Below are 14369 nucleotides of genomic sequence, written 5' to 3'. Positions count from 1 at the left end.
TGTCCTAGGAACCAAGACTATCCATATCTCACCCTCTCCCTGACCCATATGCATGAGACATGCACACATATGACATCTGATGATGCCCTGAAGTGGTTGGGAACTCTGAAAAAATTGATAAGGCTTTCTCAGCCACCTTTTATGATTACGGCATGGCCTTTTCCCTAAGAGCTGTGGGCTTGGTTATAACAGCAGTGGTGTCTGACAGATATGTATTCCCCTTTGTGCTTAAAGAGAAATTTGGAAAGTAAGAATGCCTTTTTACTTTATTTTCTTTTAAATAGAGATAAATATGTCTGCAACATTTCAAGACTTCTGAGAAGCTTATAATTTAGTCAGTTTTAGAAGGCGGGGATAGTCATGATTTAAGAAGATATGTTCTGTCTTTAGAGGGAAGCCTGGTTCACTTATTTCAGTATTCAAGGGAAATCCCAGGGTCTAGGGAAATTTTCTTCTAATAGAACAAGAACTCTAAGCGGCATGGTGAAAGTGTCTGGTATATTACATAGAAGAACAGTAGTCTGGGGGAACGCTGGGCAGACCTACTGAGTATGGTGCAGCTGGTGGGCCATACCCCTCCTCCTGAAACCGTACAGCGTGCAGCTTGCAGAACATGAGAGAGAGCTCAGGAAGCATGGGTGACAGGGAATAGGCTGTGAGGAGGGCTCTAAGTCTTAGCTGGAAGTTGCTCCTAACAGGCATATGGGAGACAGAAGATTGGGAGAGGGATTAATAGTAGGGAAAGTGTGTGCTGAATGTGAATGAATGTGAAATCGGAGACGTGCAAAACCAATGAGCCCTTATATTCCATTGGTGTGTCAGTGTGATGTGATTCAACAAATTCATTTTACCAAGGGCTCATGGAAGGGAGGAGAGAAACAGGCAGGTATTCTTCCGTATCAAAACTATCCCTCCAGGTAGCCAGCCTAGCCTGGCGACTGAAATAGGGCTCATGGCAGAGATGGTAATGGTTGCCCCCATTAAAAACTTTGTGGAGAGATGAGATAATGGATGCCAAAACTCAAAGGGATGAAAAGTTCCTTTAGGTAGGAAATAAATAACGCTTTTGACTCTGTTTACACACAAGTCACAGTAAAGTGCCCAACTGAATTTATTTACCAATTGAAGATTAACTGGAGTTGGCATGAATCTGTTCAGTTGTTGCTAACAAGAGCAGGAGAAGCAACAGAGAGCTGACAATGCAGAGACCCTGATGGCCCTCCATGCTGGAAAATTTGTGTCATGCTTAAGCATCATAGAAGTTTAGAAGCCAGATTGTGGAAATGACAACTGATAAGGAGATAGGGGAAATCTGGCAGTAGTAGTGTCTTATAGTAGGAGTTCAGAGCTATTCTTAAAAGGCCAAATATACATAGATATAAATACATTTACTCCCAGACTTTTCACACATTCCATAAAGAGTTGATACAATCTTTTGTTTAAAACAATTTTTATTTATTCTTCAGAAACAAATAAAATTTTGAAATGCCAGTAATATACCTGATATTGTTAGGTTGATTGAGCACCAAACTAAGTCTGTTACCGTATTTGTTGGTTGCACCTCTGAAAAGTAACTTCCTGCTATAATCAAATTTCATTTTAGTTCTACTTTAATAAAATAAATAAAACTCTGCCTCATGTCTCACTTAGACATTTAGATTTACTAGAATAGATAAAATGGACTTTTCACTCCAAAAATCAATGATGCCATCATTATGAAAAATGATTACATAATTTGAGACCCATTTGAGGGGAGGTAAAACGATCAGTTTATTAGGGCATTGCTTCATGCTTTGTATTCATTGCTTCTGCTCCTGTACTCAAGAGAGTTAAATTTTAAAAAACATATTTACTTCACATTTATATTGATATATTTATGCATGTATTATTTCTATTTAAATTTTATTATTTTATATTTCTTTTAAAAATTATGCTGTATTACTTATATTTTTACTACTTAGCTGTCCCTATAGATAGGTGCATTTCCAAGAGAAAGGCAATAAAAAGTTGATATAATTTTATAATTTATTTTACTGCTATCTCTTCCTCATTCTGTGCAGGAAGTCAGGAACTCACATTTTTCCTTGCCTACTTATTTGGCTTCAAAATGCTGAACCAGGCTACTATATGCTGATAGTTCTTCATGAACAATTCACCCTTCTCTGCTTAGCCCTCTACCCTGGGAGGACAACCATGTAAACTCTATGACCTGGACTCCTTTGCCTGTCAGATCTTGATCAGAGTCCACTGATCAAAGAAATAGAAGGAAAGAGGAAGGGGTACTATACTGCTCTCTTCCTCCTGTGGGCAGTAATTATATCCCTTCACTGCAACAGATTCTATTTGTTGGCTTTTCATCCACAGTCCCAACTCTGATTCAGGCTCTGGTATTGTTATTTGTTCCTTTGCCCCCATTAAGCTGAGGCACACTACGAGCTCCACTTTGGCTAGACTTTGTATGCCTTAACACCCCTTGCCGGTTCATTTAATCCTGTCCACTCTCTTCAAGCAGATTTTTTATAAATGCCTTTTTTTTTTCATAAGGAGTCTGTTTCCTTCTGGGAAAATGATTTTACTAGCTATTGGTAGGTAATAAAATATAGCAAAGGTGGTAGTCATCATGACAATATTAGGTGCATATTATTGCTCAGATACTTTATTTGTTTGGTGTTCTGGTTAGAACAGGGTTGGTTCCACTGAAATAATTGAAGTTCATTTCTCCTAAGAGCTAGAGAAGTTTGGAAAATAATTTCTCACATCTTCAACCAAAAAACAACAGGAACTAATCCCCAGAACTCTTAAACTTTATACAGATGGGTGTAGTTTGGAAGCTGTAACATGGATAGTGGTACTGGGCACTATGGTGGATAGAGGGCTGGTTATATTTGAGTTGTAGCTGCTGTAGGTACTGTGGAGATGGTTGCTACTGCTGTGGTGGTGGTGGGCTCCGTTGCAGTAGTGAGCTCTGTGAAAATACTGATGGTAGTTGCTGTGGTGGTGGAGTCAGTGGAAGTACTCATGGTTGCTTCTGTAGTAGTAATGATGGTTGCTGTGGTGGGGGATTCTGTGGAAACGACAGTTGCTGTTGTTGGTGTAGGTTTAGTTGAAGTGGTGGTGCTTACTGTGGTGGCGGTGGCTTCAGTAGAAGTTGTGGTTGCTGTGGTGGTGGATTCAGTTACAGTGGTGGTGGTTGCTGTAGTGGTGGGTTCTGTAGAGGTGATGATTGTTGCTCTGGTGGTGGGTTCTGTGGAAGGTGTGGTGGTTCCTGTTGCAGTGGTAGTTTCAGTGAATGTAGTGCTGATTGGTTTGGTGGTGAGTTCTGCAATGGTAAAGATCGTTGTTGTGGTTTGGAGTTCTGCAGAGGTAGTGGTGGTTGCTGTAGTGGTGAACTCTGTGGAAGTGATGGGTGCTGTTGTGGTGATGGGTTCTGTGGAAATGGTGGTGGTTGCTATTGTGGTGGATTCTGTGGAAGTGGTATAGGGTTCTGTGGAAGTAGTGATTGTTGCTGTTGTGGTAGGTTCCATTGAATTGGTGGTGGTGGCTTCAGTAGAAGTTTTGCTGGTTGCTGTGGTGGTGGAGTCTGTAGAAGTGATGAGTGTTTCTCTGGTGGTGGGTTCTGTGGAAGTTGTGGTGGTTCCCGTAGTGGTGGTAGGTTCAGTGGAAGTGGTGGTGAGTTCTGTAATAGTGATGATTGTTGCTGTGGTGTGGGATTCTGCAGAAGTAGTGGTGGTTGCTGTGATAGAGTCTATGGAAGTGGTATTACAGGGTTCTGTGGAAGTGATAATGGTTGCTGTTCTGGTGGTGGTTGCTGTGGTAGTGGGTTCAGTGGAACTGATGGGTGTTGATGTGCTGGTGGGTTCTGTGAAAGTGGTAATGGTTGCTGTTGTGGTAGATTCAGTTGAAGTGACAGTGGTTGCTGTGGTGGTGGATTCTGTAGAAGTGATGATTGCTGCTGTTGTAGTGGGTTCTGTGGAAATTGTGGTGGGTTCAGATGAAGTGGTGGTAGGCTCTGTGGAAATAATGGTTGCTGTTGTGGGTGTAGATTCAGCTAAAGTGGTGGTGATTACTGTACCATTGGGCTCTGTGGGAGTGATTATTGCCTTTATGGTGGTGGGTGATATGGAAGTGGTGGTGGTTGTTATTGTGGTAGGTTCTGTAGAAGTAATGATGGTTGCTCTGGTGGTGTTTCCTGTGGAAGTAGGGGTGGTTCCTGTCGTGGTGATAGGTTCAGTTGCAGTGATGGTGATTGCTGTAGTGATGGGTTCTGTGGAAGTAATGTTGGTTGCTGTGATGGTGGGTTCTAGAAAAGTGGTGGTGGTGGTTGTGGCAGTCAGTTCTGTAGAAGTGTTGGTAGTTGTTATGGTAGTAGATTCTGTAGAAGTAATGATAGTTGCTCTTGTGGCATCTCTTAAAATTGTGGTGTTTCCTATTTTGGTAGGTTTGGTTAAAGTGGTGATGGTTGCTATGGTGGTGGGCTCTGTGGAAGTGAAGGCTGCTGTTGTGGTGGCAGGTTCAGTTGAATTGGTGGTGATTTCTGTGGTGGTGGTGGCTTCAGTAGAAGTTGTGTTGGTTTCTGTGGTGGTGGGTTCAGTTAGAGAGGTAGTGGTTGCTCTGGTGGTGGGTCCTGTGGAAGTTGTGAATGTTCCTGTTGTGATGGTAGGTCCAGGGAAAGTGGTGGTGACTGCTTTGGTGGTGAGTTCTGTAGTAGTGGTGATTGTTGCTGAGGTTTGAGATTCTGCAGAAGTAGTGGTGGTTGCTGTAGTGGTGGGCTCTGTGGAAATAATGGTGGTTGCTGTGGTAGATTCTGTAGAAGTGGTATAAGGTTCTGTGGAAGTGGTAATTATTAATGTTCTGGTGGTGGGTTCCATGGAAGTGGTGGTGGTTGCTGTGGTGATGGGTTCAGTGGAAGTGGTAATGATTGCTGTTGTGCTGGGTTGTGTAGCAGTGATGATGGCTACCATGTTGGGGGATTCTGAGGAAGTAGTGCTTGCTGTTGTAGTGGTGGGCTCTGTGGGAGTGATGGTTGCTGTTGTGGTGGGTTCTGTGGAAATGGTGGTGGTTACTGTGGTGACAGATTCTGCAGAAGTGTTGATTGTTGCTATGGTGGTGGGTTCTGTGGAAGTTATGTTGGTTCTTGTTGTGATAGGTTCAATTAAAGAGGTAGTAGTGATTGCTGTGGTGGTCATATCAGTGGAAATGGTGATGGTTGATAATGTAGTGGGTTCTGTTGTAGTGATGATAGTTGCTGTGGTGGGTGTGGAAGTAGTGGTGGTTTCTGTAGTGGTTGGCTCCATGGAAGAGGTGGTGTTTGCTATTGTGGCAGATTCTGTGGATGTAATGATGGTGCCTGTGATAAGTTCTGTAGAAGTAGTATAGGGTTCTGTGGAAGTGGTCATGGGTTCTGTGGTGGTAAATTCTGTAGAAGTAATGAATGTTGCTGTGGTGGTGAGGTCTTTGGAAGTTGTGGTGGTTCCTGTTGCAGTGGTGGGTTCAGTTGTAGTGATGATGGTTGCTGACGTGGGTGATTCTGTGGAAGTAGTGGTGGTTTCTGTGGTGGTGGGCTCTGTGAGAGTGGTGGTGGTTACTATTCTAAGGGGTTCTGTGGAAATAATGATGGTGGCTGTGGTGGATTCTGTGGAAGTGGTATAGTGTTCAGTGGATGTGGTGATGGTGGCAGTTACGGTGGTAGGTTCAATTGAAGTGTTAGTGGTTGCTATGGTGGTGGGCTCTGTGGGAGTAATGGTTGCTGTTGTCATTGTAGGTTCAGTTGAAGTGGTCATAGCTTTTGTGGTTGTGGGCTCTATGGAAGAGGTGATGGTGGCTGTTGTGGTTGTATGTTCAGTTGAAGTGGTGGTGGTTGCTGTGGTGTTGGTGGCTTCTATAGAAGTTGTGGTTGCTGTGGTGGTGGTCAGTTCACTTGACATGGCAGTGGTTGCTGTGGTTGTGGATTTTGAAGAAAAGATGATTGTAGTTGTGGGGACAGGCTCCTTGGAAGTTGTGGTGTTTCCTTTTGTGATGTTAGTTTCAGTTGAAGTAGTGCTTGTTGCTCTAGCGGTGGACTCTGTGGAAGTGATGGTTGCTATTGTGGTGGGTTCTATGGAAGTAATAGTAGTTGCTGGGATGGATTCTATGGATGTGGTATAGGGTTCTGTGGAAGTGGTGATGTGTTCAACAGTAGTGGATTCTGTAGAGGTGATGGTTGTTGCTGTGGTGATGATTTCTGTGGAAGTTGTGGTAGTTCCTGTTGTGGTGGTAAGTTCAGTTGAAGTGGTGGCAGTTGCTGTGGTGATGGGCTCTGTGAAAATGATGGTTGCTGTTGCTGGTGTAGATTTAGTTGAATTGGTGGTGGTTGCTGTGGTGTTACTGGGTTTTGTAGAAGTTGTGGTGGTTGCTGTTGTGGTAGTAGTTTCAGTTGAATTGGTGGTAGTTGCTGTGGTGATGGTCTCTGTGGAAGTGATGGTTGCTGTTGCAGTGGGTTCTATGGTTGTAATGATGGCTGCAGTGATGGATCCTGTGATAGTGGTATAGGGTTCTGTGGAAGCAGTGGTGGGTTCTGTTGTGGTAGATTCTGTAGAGGTGATGGTTGTTGCTGTGGTGATTATTTCTGTGGAAGTTGTGGTAGTTCCTGTTGTGGTATGTTCAGGTGAAGTGGTGGTTGTTGCTGAGGTAGTGGGCTCTGTGGAAATTATGGTTGCTGTTCTGGTTGTAGGTTCAGTTGAAATGGTCACGGTTGCTGTGGTGGTGGGTTCTGTGGAAGTGATGATTGCTTTTGTTGGTGTAAATTCTGTTGAACTGGTGGTAGTTGCTGTGGTGGTGGTCAGTTCACTTGAAGTTGCAGTGGTTGTTGTGATTGTGGGTTCTGAAGAAGTGATGACTGTTGCTGTGGTGACAGATTCCTTGGAAGCTGTGGTGTTTCTTGTTGTGGTGGTAGTTTCAGTTGAAATGGTTGTGGTTGCTGTGATGGTTGGCTCTACGGAAGTGATGGTTGCTATTGTGGTGGTGGGTTCTGTGGAAGTGATGGCTGTTGCTATTGTGGTAGGTTCTGTGGAAGTAATGACTGTTGCTGTGGTGGATTCTGTGGAAGTGATATAGGGTTCTGTGGAAGTGGTGATCGTTGCTGTTGCTGAAGGTTCTGTGGAAGTAGTGACAGCTGCTGTGATGGATTCTGTAGAAGTGGCATAGAGTTCTGTGGAAGTGGTAATGTTTGCTGTTGTAGTGGTAGGTTCAGTTGAAGTGGTGATGGTTGCTGTAGTGGACTCTGTGGCAGAAATGGTTGCTGTTTTATTGGTGGGTTCTGTGGAAGTGGCAGTGGTTTCTATTGTGGTGGGCTCTGTAGAAGTCATGATGCTTGTTGTGGAGGATTCTGTGATAGTCGTATAGGGTTCTGTGGAAAAGACAGGAGTTGCTATTGTGGTGGTAGGTTCAGTTGAACTGGTGATGGTTGTTGAGGTGGTGGATTCTGTGGATGTTGTGGTGGTAGCTAGAATGGCAGGTCCTGCAGAAGTGGTAGTGATTGCTGTGGTAGTGGGTTCTGTGGGAATAATGATGGTGGCTGAGGTGGAACCTGTGGACATTGTGGTGTTTCCTGTTCTGGTAGAAGGTTCATTTGAAGTGGCAGCAGTTATTGTGGTGTTGAGTTCATTGGAAGCTCTGTTGGTTGCTGTTCTGATGGGTTTTGGAGTAGTGATGATGTTAACTGTGTTAGTGGATTCTGTGGAAGTAGTGGTGCTCGCTGCAGTGAAGGGCTCTGTGGATGTGATGCTTGCTGTTTTATTGGTGAGCTCTGTGGAAATGGTGGTGGTTTCTATTGTGTTGGGTTCTGTAGAAGTAATGATGGTTTTTGTGGTAGATTCTGTGAAAGTAGTGTAGGGTTCTGTGGAAGTGGTTATAGTTGCTATTGTGGTGGTAGGTTCTGTTGAAGTGGTAGTTGCTGTGTTGGTGGATTCTGTATCAGTGACAGTTGTTGCTATGGCAGTGGGTTCTGTGGAATTGGTGGCTGTTACTGTAGTGGTGGGTATAGTGGAAGTGAGGGTGATTGCTATAGTGGTGGGCTCTGTAGAACTGATGGCTGCTGTTGTGGTGAGTTTTGTGGAAGTGATGATTTCTCTTGAGATGGTGATGGGTTTTATAATGTTAGTAATAGTGGTTGTAGCCGTTGTGATTGTTTTATTTGAGGGTGGAAGGCACCCTTTTGTACCAGGAGGATAAGGAGGGCGAGGAAGGCGCCCTTTTGTACCAGGAAGACAGTGAGGGAGTGGAAAGCACCCTTTTGTACCAGGAGGAAGACGGGGTGGAAGGCACCCTTTTGTACCAGAAGGATAAGGAGGGCGAGGAAGGCGCCCTTTTGTACCAGGAAGACAATGAGGGAGTGGAAAGCACCCTTTTGTACCAGGAGTAAGACGGGGTGGAAGGCATCCTTTTGTACCAGGAGGAGAAGGAAGGCGTGGAAGGCGCCCTTTTGTGCCAGGAGGGGAAGGAGGGCGTGGAAGGCGCCCCTTTGTGCCGGGAGGGGAAGGAGGGCGTGGAAGGCGCTCCTTTGTGCCGGGAGGGGAAGGAGGGCGTGGAAGGCGCCCCTTTGTGCCGGCAGGGAAAGGAGGGCGTGGAAGGCGCCCCTTTGTGCCGGCAGGGGAAGGAGGGCGTGGAAGGCGCCCCTTTGTGCCGGGAGGGGAAGGAGGGCGTGGAAGGCGCCCCTTTGTGCCGGGAGGGGAAGGAGGGCGTGGAAGGCGCCCCTTTGTGCCGGGAGGGGAAGGAGGGCGTGGAAGGCGCCCCTTTGTGCCGGGAGGGGAAGGAGGGCGTGGAAGGCGCCCCTTTGTGCCGGGAGGGGAAGGAGGGCGTGGAAGGCGCCCCTTTGTGCCGGCAGGGGAAGGAGGGCGTGGAAGGCGCCCCTTTGTGCCGGGAGGGGAAGGAGGGCGTGGAAGGCGCTCCTTTGTGCCGGGAGGGGAAGGAGGGCGTGGAAGGCGCCCCTTTGTGCCGGCAGGGAAAGGAGGGCGTGGAAGGCGCCCCTTTGTGCCGGCAGGGGAAGGAGGGCGTGGAAGGCGCCCCTTTGTGCCGGGAGGGGAAGGAGGGCGTGGAAGGCGCCCTTTTGTGCCGGGAGGGGAAGGAGGGCGTGGAAGGCGCCCTTTTGTGCCGGGAGGGGAAGGAGGGCGTGGAAGGCGCCCTTTTGTGCCGGCAGGGGAAGGAGGGCGTGGAAGGCGCCCCTTTGTGCCGGGAGGGGAAGGAGGGCGTGGAAGGCGCCCCTTTGTGCCGGGAGGGGAAGGAGGGCGTGGAAGGCGCCCCTTTGTGCCGGGAGGGGAAGGAGGGCGTGGAAGGCGCCCTTTTGTGCCAGAAGCAGGAGGGGGTGGAAGGCTCCCTGTTGTGCCAGGAGGAGAAGGAGGGTGTGGAAGGCGCCCTTTTGTGCCAGAAGCAGGAGGGGATGGAAGGCGCCCTTTTGTACCAACAGGAGTACGTGGTGGAAGGTGTCCTTTTGTACCAGGTGCAGGACGATGTGGAAGGCGCCCTTTTGTACCAGGAGGAGTACGTGGAAGAGGGCGCCTTTTCGTACCAGGAGGAGGTGCAGCTTGCCCTTTTCTCCCAAGAGGAAGAGGAGGTGGCACGTGCCCTCGAGGACCAAGATGAGGTGGTGGTATAACAAGTCCTGGACCATTGGGAGGAGAAAGAGGAGATAAAACTCTTCTTGACTTGTAGGGTAGAGGAGATGGTGGCTGCTCTCTGGGTAGATGTGGTCCCCTGGGAACACTTTGATTCTCACTGGGCTGCGGTGATAAAAACCAAACAAACATCAAACAGATTTCTAAATTTTATCATTTAAAGTTCAAACATTAGTATATGTACTTTTAACAATCATACGGTAATATATTTCCCTGAGAAAATAAATTAGATAAAGGAAAAAATAGAGAATATTCCTTCTCTTCTGGAAATGTGGGCACTTGATGAAGCCTAGAATAAGCAATAAATGCAAAAATGAGAAACAAACAAAAACTTCAATTGTTGAACTACAGGTTTCAGAGGAGGCCAAATTGCCTTGATTGCTTAATAGAAGAGATTCTATTTGGAAGTAGCTTCAAATGGAGGGAAATGCTCCATTGCAACTACCTGGAAAATTCTTTATTACTCCTGCTTTCAAGAATTCAGTGAGATTCCAGGCTCCGAACCATTAATTAATTGTATAACTATTTGTTGAGAAACAATTATATGCAACACACATTTTACTGGGCTAAGGGAAACAGATCTAAGGCCTGAATCCTTCCTTACAGGAGCCTGAAATTTAGTGGGAACTATAACCTCCCAAATTACAATAAAAGACAATACAATAAAAAGTCTGTGGGAAGTTGTGTAGAATGTTGGTCAAGACAAATACTGGAGTCTGATTGCTGGAACCATTCCATCTGTTGCATGCTACCTGAGGTGCTTATTACAGCCTCTGCCTCTGCTACTTCACTTCTGAAACGTTTCTAAAAATAATTCCTGTCTCAGATATAGGATTATATATAATCTGGAAAGTGCTTAGACATGGTAAAGTATGGTGAGGACTCAATATAAATGTGAGCTGCTTTGTACTCTGTGATTACCAGGCATAACGGTTTGTGGATCTGACAGCAGGTCAAGAAATAATTGACAAATAGTGAAAAAATTTTAGATGCAATAACAATTTGGAAGCAAAGTTTAGTTTTGGTGAAAGAGAAGATTAAGGATTGCTTTGTAGAAAAGATAGCATTTGAAATGAAGCTTAAATAGTAGAATTGAAATGGGGAAGAGAAATTCAAATTAGAATGTTGTAAGCGAATGAACAGTCAGGAAATAGGAGGCCTAGTCTTAGGACAGTCAGAAGACCAGTCTGTCTGGACCAGAAGTTTCAGGAATTTGCAAGACTCGGCACTCCTGTAACTTTCAGTTACTTGCTTCTGTGTCTTTCTGCCATATTGCCCTAGGAAACATCAAACTTTTCGATCAACGCTATACAAACTACCTTCTCTATTTCTACTGCAAGGCTGGTGAACGTTGCTGGAGAATCCCACAAATCCCTAAATATAAGAGATTATTCAGCTATAACAAAGAATGAAATGTTGCCATTTGCAGCGACATGGCTGGACCTAGAAATTATCACACTAAGTAAAGTAAGTCAGACAAATACTGTATGATATCACTTATATGTGGAATCTAAAAAGTAATACGACTGAACTTATTTACAAAACAGAAACAGACTCACAGAGATAGAAAACTAACCTATGGTTACCAAATGGTAAGGGTAAATTAGGAGTATAGGATTAACAGATTCATACCACTATATATAAAATACATTAACAACAAGCATTTACTGTATAGCACAAGGAACTATATTCAATATCTTGTAATAACCTATACTGGAAAAGAATCTGAAAAAAATATGTACAACTGACTCACTTTTGCACCCAAAATGAGCACAATATTATAAATCAACTATACTTCAATAAAAAAAAATTCTAAGTCATTTCAGAAGGAGCCATAGCTATATTTTTTTCCACATGACTGATTTCTCTCTGGCTACTTTTATTTGGATTATTTCTGAATTATTGACCAAAGAGCTTCCAAAGTGCTTGCTGTCCAGGATCCTTTGACCTATGGCCAGATGAAGATCAATAACACAGGTTTATAAAATTATTTCTTTGTAACTTGAAATACAAAATACTAAGATTTTCTAGTCAAATGGAAACTAAAATATGAATATTGCGAAGATAAAATGAGCCAAGTAGAAGCTGGGGTGTTAATAAGAGTCACGAGTAACCTAAACTATGAGAACATGGAAACTATGAGTAAAGAGATCAAGTCTCCCGAGAGAGAGAACAGTGCAGAGATAAGCAGGTATGCCTTGAGAAGTGAGGACTGGATCTTAGGACTGACTGAATTTGTTGTTCCAGTTCTAATTTACATTTATTCTTTTGTTGACTTCCCTTTTCTTGAGATATCTTGAGTGGTTCCCTGTTCTTTGCAACCAACAAGAAAGCCTGTAGCACCATCTAACCTCATCTCTTGCCATTCCCTTCTGCATTCTTGCTTCGACCATACAGACCTGTACTTGCTTTGACCATACAGACCATGTAGAACTATCAACATAGGGGGCTGTTTCTTGCCCCTGTGTCTTTGTATAGGCACTTCTAGCTGAGAATGCTTCACTCCCTCCCTAATGTCCAGCCACCGGTGAAGCTCATGTTTAAGTAGCTTCACGCCCACTCAATACTTTATGAAAATTTAAAAAATTATATGGCAAATATCTTTATACAATATATAATCAACCAAATTTTTACTTTTGTGAAGGTTTCACTGGAGCCCAAAGCAAATTTCATCACTTTCTTCTCACAGAGATAGTAACTATTTGCTTTGATAATTCTCCCTCTCTTGTTTTAGTATCATGAGCTGTTTTATTGTTGTTGAAGAAAGTGATGGTATTTTCCTCAGCTTTGTATCTCCAGCATCTCAGTCAGTGCCCAACATCTTTGTGGGAGTGAAGAGGAGATAAGTTAATGTTCTTACTCTTTTTACTTTAGCATTTTTATTATAATACTTATAACCACTTATAATATTGTATGATAATTGTTTAGCTCCTCCTCCCCACCAAAGAAAACCCTTAAACAAAAAACAATTTCTCTATTTTGTTCATCTTTCTATCTCCAATTCCTGGTGCATTCTAAGCTCCAGTAAGTGTTTTTGAATTAATAGATGTGGATTCAAGTAAAATTCTGGGATCTAAGTCATGGTCAGTGTCATTAATGAAGGTGCCATATGGGAAAGGAGTCATTTAAGTTTTAATCATTTTGAGTTTGAAAAGCCATGGAACTTTGTAAATACAGACTGAAATCTCAGAGCTGGGATTCTGTAATCTTTTAAACTAGAAGGAATTTGTCTTAAGTTGCATTAGTCTTGCAGTTCAGGCCTCTTGAGTAAAAATGTGCCATTAATTCATAAGATTGTTCAAGATTGATGCTTTGTATAAGGTTCCTTAGAAGTTGCCTATTCTTAGTATGAAACAGAGGGTTGTAAGGAAGGGGAACAAAGACAGCATTTTCTCTATTATTGTCTCTGAAAAGCACTCTAGTATACTAAGTTGTGGTTTGTTGCATCCAGCTCTCCCAAATGTACTTGTCCGTGGAACTTCCTGTATCTTCAAACTGTTAACATTTTTGAAAAGTGTGAGCTAAAGTTTATTAATGTGGCCAGGGAAGTCACATTTGTCACAGTGTTTGGGGGAGTGCTTCAAAAAAGGGGCTTATTCTAGCATGATAAATTTGATAATCAATTATACTAATTGATTTAAGACTTTCATTTGGTGTACTGATTTCAATTAAATTTACTTAAAAAACTCTCTTTATATACCTCCTGTAACTAAAGCAGAATAGCATAAGAAGTTAATTTCAAGAAAATCTATTTGAGTAATCTCAAATTTCAGCATGCATGAGTCCCCTGGATAGCAGGTTCCCAAGCTTCAAAACAAGATGTTCTTTTTTATTCTCAGGCCTAGGGGAGAGCCTGGAAATATACATTCTTAATAGTTGAATCAGATGTTTCTGATACAGATATCCCGTGGAATGAAACATTGTTCGACTTCATATTCTAGATAAGAACCTGAGTTTAGTGAAAATAAACCACTTATCCAAGAATATTTATACAAATATCATGAAATGTACCAGAATTATAATTCTACTTTATCTCCTTGTATTATTGCTGGAGTCTATTGACATATATTTGTTCATTGTATAATGGAAACTGGTTCCTCAATAGTTTATCTCAGGTAAATATAAGAAATGAGAACCTAACCTATTAGGACCCCAGTTCTGAATTCAACGTTGGTACTTTTTGTGCCATCCAGCACTAGGCTCAGCACACAGTGGACTGCCAGTAATTATTCAGATGTAAAACATATTCTGAGCTCTCTCTCTTCTCCCTAACTCTCACCCCAGCACCAACATACACTAAGGTAACTATACTTTTTATGGGGTTTGTGTTACTCCATTGATGTTTATGGCTATGGAATTTATTACTTGTTTCTTTGCATTGGATCTTCTGTACAGCCTATCCAAATGTTTCTCAGAAGTTTGAATTAACATAAGTGTTTCCTGAGTGAATGACCTGTCTTTTTATGCCATTTTTTCTTATGACAAGCAGAGTAAAAAGTAAAGCAGAACTTTACTCCACAGCCAATTAATAGAAATATTTTAGCCCTAGCCAATGTGTTTTTAGACATTAGAAAGACTTTCTAATTTTAAAGTCTTTATAATACATTTATAATGCATTGGTGCATTATGTTGTCTTTTTAGAAAACTTGTCTTGAAGCCTCAACTTTCCATTTTCCATTTCCTATATCCTTAAAACACTTAGTAAGCTTACATTATATTTTT

The 14369-nt window shown here is 43.1% G+C and overlaps 1 long non-coding RNA gene across 1 annotated transcript in view; it reads left to right on the top strand.

Annotated features, from left to right (window-relative positions):
* The window catches only part of LOC135321161 (uncharacterized), a 344866-nt gene that overhangs the window by 99326 nt on the left and 231171 nt on the right, over positions 1 to 14369 (top strand). The window lies entirely within an intron of this gene.

This window comes from Camelus dromedarius, chromosome 1 (assembly GCF_036321535.1).
Source record: "Camelus dromedarius isolate mCamDro1 chromosome 1, mCamDro1.pat, whole genome shotgun sequence".
Taxonomy (NCBI): Eukaryota; Metazoa; Chordata; class Mammalia; order Artiodactyla; family Camelidae; genus Camelus; species Camelus dromedarius.
Note: the sequence above shows the minus strand (reverse complement) of the source record. Positions and strands in the feature narration are given on the sequence as shown.